This window comes from Limulus polyphemus, unplaced genomic scaffold, assembly GCF_000517525.1.
Source record: "Limulus polyphemus unplaced genomic scaffold, Limulus_polyphemus-2.1.2 Scaffold9702, whole genome shotgun sequence".
Taxonomy (NCBI): domain Eukaryota; kingdom Metazoa; phylum Arthropoda; class Merostomata; order Xiphosura; family Limulidae; genus Limulus; species Limulus polyphemus.
Window position 1 is genome coordinate 3,562 of NW_013675312.1, and position 5,470 is coordinate 9,031.

At 30.7% G+C, this 5,470-nt stretch overlaps 1 long non-coding RNA gene across 1 annotated transcript; it reads right to left on the minus strand.

Annotated features, from left to right (window-relative positions):
• Positions 1-4,003: 4,003 nt before the first annotated feature.
• On the minus strand, positions 4,004-5,348 carry LOC111083477. The gene is made up of 2 exons (XR_002609056.1): positions 5,239-5,348; positions 4,004-4,153 (listed from the first exon to the last, which is right to left on the minus strand). It is a non-coding gene; the product is annotated as an uncharacterized LOC111083477 (long non-coding RNA).
• Positions 5,349-5,470: the final 122 nt, after the last annotated feature.

Sequence of the window (5,470 nt, forward strand, 5' to 3'; positions counted from 1 at the left end):
TGAACACAAATTAGTTAGCATAAATAAGTTAAATGATGAAAAATTAGGTGTCTATTTACTTGTGACCACTCAGTGTACAGTTTACAAAAAAGGTGCATGCGCAGAATTCAAAGAACTTGCGTGCGTAGTATTTTGAATTTTGAGCGTGAAAATTCTAAGCAAAATTACATCTATTACATAAAAATTACAAATCATGAAAAGATTAAACAGATATCAATTAAAATTTAAATACAAAATGGAAAAATTTAAATCTATATGAAAGAAAAGCGTTCATTTAAACCCAATGGTTGTACGTTACCTTTGAATTATGCGCATACACCTTTGTTGTAAACTGTACGATCTGACGAAGAGCACTAGCTCCAAATATCATCCTTTCTTTGATAAAAAACTTGGCTATTGTTCAAACAATTATTTAATTTTAAATTTAGTTGTTCATCTGTTGTTGCTGTTCAACAAAATGGAGTAAATATCAGCTTTTTTCGATAATTTAATTTCGATTATTCTTTCATTTCCTATACGTCCACCAGAAGACGCTCCTAAAAATCAATAACCTTTATCTACAACTAGCCCACATGAAGTAACGCTATTTTCCTGTATTTTTAATATATTCATGACTAGCTATAGATTCGTAATAGCGGCCATATTCTGTAGTTTCTGAGGAGAAAATATTCGCATATAAAAGTCTTTTCAGTGTTGAACTGTATAGTATGGTTGATCGCATCTTGCTTATTGCTCCGAAGTTAGATGCAGTAAGACGTTTACATCACTCTTCTTTCCAATCAAAACTTTCAGCTTGTTTTCGTGTTCTTTTCTCTAGGTGTTGCTATCAGTTAAGTGCAGTTCTTTATAATGTCTTCTTTCCTCCTGGTCAGCATCTCTTCACACATATCTGGCTGTTGAGTTTGTGGACCATAGTTAGAATATCCCTGATGTTCCTTTCTAGACTAGGCACCTTTCTGTTAAATGGCCTTAATAAAGTTTCTTCTGCATGGAGCCATTTTCCTTTCCAATTTAGAAACGTACTTCTTTACAACAATGAAAGGACTTTTAAGAGTGGATCTTTTCAAGTGCCACAAAATTCCATGATGGTAAAATAGGCCTGCCTTGTATGTCTCTGTTCTGTTTGTAGTTGCATCAGTTAAAAATCTACTGGATTTCCTTACCAAATACTCACAGCATCCAATATTTTTGCCAGTAATGGCTTTGGTAGTTTTACAGACATGTTTTCTTCAGTAATTCGTTGGCAATATGCTATACTACATTTCCTGTGGCCACCAAGATTGTTTAGTAGTTGTTTTCTCAGTTCTTTCGCTGAACCCCGATTTTTTTTTATTCCGCGTGATTGTTGCTCTAACAAATATTTTAATTTTAGGATTCTATTTTTTGTAAGATAACGAGAAATCTCTGCGGTTTCCTTTGCCAAGTCAAATAACAACTTTGTATAGTATTTAACAGCATGGTATGCACATTCCAATTTTTCGACTGCTCTTCCATAAGGGCATTTTTCTAAGATGGATTTATAGACATTTGATTCTCCGTCTCCTGTTGGTTTTTCGTATCTCAGTCTATGTTTGAGATCATTACATAGAAATCCCTCAATGATTATAGCCTACTTTATTCCAGTTACTCGAAAATGCATGCCATTTTAGAGATTCACTGTGTATGGCTGCGAAACTTGTTGCGGATACCTAATAAAATATTTTTAGTACATTGGCCAATGATGACTCTCGAGTTGGCAATGAATCTTAAATTCATTAAAGTTACAGATAAGCATCTAAAGACACCATCAGATCAAACAACAACTACCTAACAATAGTACATAAGAAGTTAATGTATTAGTTTGACAACTAGTCACATGGAACGGGGGAAATAAACCACAAAACAAATGTCTTTTAAGTGAAAATTGAAAGAACATGTTGCCAAGAACTGCAAGCAGAAGCCTGTATGGAAATAAGAACTCCTCCAGAGGATGAAAGAAAAAGGGAACTGTTATGGGGAAAATAACCATTACAGCTAAGACTCCGATGATTCAACAAAATATTTCAATGAGGAAAACTCTCTTCACTGTCAAGTGTTAAAAAGTGAAAATACGGAAAATCAACTTATTCATTAATGTGTATTAGAAACAAGAACAGTTATAATGGTCACGTGTTATTAAAGAACTTGTTTGTTTGTTGTTAAGTAGAAAGCTAAACAATGAAGTATCTGTGATCTGGCCACTGCAGGTATCGAAACCTGATATTTAGTGCTTTTTAAAGTAGTTCGTTTGTTTGTTGTGTTAGAGAAAAGCCACATTGGCCTATTTGCCGTGTCTACGGCGGGGAATCAGACGCCGGGTTGTAGCGTTGTAATTCCATAAACATACCGCTCACCCATCGGGAAACTTAAAAATAGTTCCAACTTGTAGTTAAAATTATTACAAACAAACACAATCTTGAACGCTATATTAAATACACAAGAAGGCAAAGTTCGGTTTAAATCCTTCTAAAAAGGATCTTTTCGTTTTATATGTATCAAACATACTGATAGTGTTACTACGACAAATAAAAAATAGTCAACTAATGACGTAACAGTCGGTTTCACATTTATTTATCAACGGAGATGATAAATATTAAACTTTAAATAAAAGTGATGATAAAGTGAGAAACATTAACTGTATAATGTTGAATATTTATTGGTAGTGGAAAGTTGTGGCCCAAAACGTTAAATAGTGAACTCACTTATAATGATGGTAATGAACTAAATAAATAGGTGTAAGAGTGAGTTAGAAATTGTATGAACACGGAAAGGAATGAAAAAATAAATTTAATTGGAAAAATTGACACCTTAGAGAAAGGTGTTGCTAAAGGTAAAAATTTAGCGCGCACAAACTTTTTTCAAACACAAAGACAATAGAGTAATTAAATTATTTGTAACTAGCTGGAGTACCCGTCCCCTGTCCAGAAGTTATGTAAATTCATGATTAATGAAACGTTATCTTAGGACATGAAAAGTTGCTTCCCTTATATGTAATTGTAAAAAAAACGCCCATAAAAACTGCAAAACACAAACTGTGAAACAAGTATATTTGCAAGTATCTCCGCATGGAGACTTCATGTCAAAACAAAATATCCTGTGATCACGGCACCAAAAGTTTCATATTTAATCTGTGGTATTTCCATATAAAAGTGAATAAAATAGTCCATACGATGACAAGAGATGAGACTTGGATATTTGATACAAAGAAAATATGAAACTAACTGTATATATTTATTAGGTAAAAGATAGTCATATTCACTGGAGAGATGAAAGTTATCGAATCTATAATAAACTTGTTCCAGACTTAAATTTGTATAAGTTGTTCTAGTGTGAGAAAATATCATATCATATATTTAAAACTATAACGTCATACATTCTCACAGCAGCTTATGTTAATCTTGTGACTGTTGTTCATTCCCTATAGAAAACAAAGCAGTTATGTCCCAAGGTATCACATGACCTACTAGTGGAAAAAAACGGCTGTCTACCTTCATATTTAATTTCACAACTACCTTCTCCACAGGTACAGGAGGTACCTCAGATGAATGCCACAGGTAGCATTTTCTGTCTTGACCACGCACACATCTCATTAAGCCAGATACTGAAGCAACCACAACATATATTTAATTAAGTTATCAAAATCACATTGTACCCTTTGCTCCACCTCAACTCAAAAACCATATTTAATAAATCACAACAAGTTCAACACTTTTGTTGCTTTATAGAAGATTTATTTTCGAGATAAAGGTATTTGAGAGTTAAACACTTGATAACATAGTTTTCCTCATTGAAATATTTTGTGTAAAAATAACTTCGGAGACTTTTTTTTATTTATAAAAAAAAGAAACAATGGATTGTTTTTCTTTAAGCCAGATACTGAAATCACAACACAAATTTAAGTAAGTTAGCAACATCACACGTAACCCTTAGCTCAATCACAACTTAAAAACTATATTTAATAATCCACTACAAATTCAACAGTGTAGTTGCTTTATGAAAATTTTATTTTCCAGATAAAGGTATTTGAGAGTTAAACATATCCCAAAAAGAAGGTAAACACGACAGATTCAGATTATTAGATTATAGGTAATATGTAGATGCCGGTCCTCGTCAGCTGTTAAGTGATCCGTTGAAGCTGTAAATATCAATAACATTAAAATAATTAAGTATTAATGTAAATTCACTTATAACAGAACCAATAACATTTCATTAAATATATCAGTCAAATTATTTAATATCATTGTGACGAAAAATATCAAAATACTAACTAATGTTCTTAGTTTCGTAGTCATAGAAATGAAAAGTTTAAAATATTTTCTTAAATAATATAAGTTAGTTTTCTTTGTTGGATTAAATGAAAGTTATTACTTCTCAAATATTTGTGTTTCATTATTTTAGTTCATTTCAAATTCTATATATGTACTGATTAATATTTCTCCATGTAATTACTATTCTGATTGTTCGCTTTGACATGTATCAATCTGTCTATACACTTTGATTTTATGTAATTTTATTATGATTCTTATATATCAATGTCCTTTAAACTATTTATCAGTTTGTTAGAGATATAAGACTAAATATTTTAATCTCCCTTCACCTACCGGTGATGTATTTTGCTGTTAGTTTCATTTGCCAAATAAATTTTCAAAAGTTAGAAGTTTCGAAAAGTTTTAAAAGTTAGTTTTACTTGAAAATTACATTCTTAGAAGTTGAAAAATTTTCAAACACCTCAGTTCTAGCTAAATCTTGATCTTTAGTCATAATATTTTAAATATAGGATACTTTATCAATCCAGGTAAAGGAATGTCGATTTTTATTAAGCGTCTTTTTGTCCTTTCTTTAGAAATAACGCGTTAAAAGTAAAATGTAAAGTGGAAACCTTGATAATATAACCATATAATTTCATAACATTAACAAATCTGGAAAATAAAAGATTAATTAAATTGTTAAACTTCTATACTACGAAAACAAAATAAATATCAAAACAATATTAACTAGATTAATTAATATTAATATTTATAATATACTGTTGAACGTGATAATATATTTTTACTGAAACTTATGATACATGAACAGTTACTACAAGTCTAACCGTTACATTATTTGAAAGTACAAACATTTTTAGATGTTATTGTAATTAATAATGTTTATACTCTGTTCAGTACAAAAGATGTTAATTTATTGCTAACATATTGTTATATTTTAACTTTATTAACTTACATCTTCAGAAACAGTTCTTAATCAGTTTAGTGAGTGTAGGTTCTGGATCTTCGTGAAGTTCTGAAAATTTCTCACCGATGCATTTCTTGAGTTTCTGTATTCATAGATGAATAAGAGTTACTGTTATTTGTGATATTGAAAGCTTTAACGTTCGTAAAATGTATTTGTTTAAAGCTTTAAAGTGAATTGTATTTCTAAGATAGATATATATAATATTGTTACGTCTCCGTTT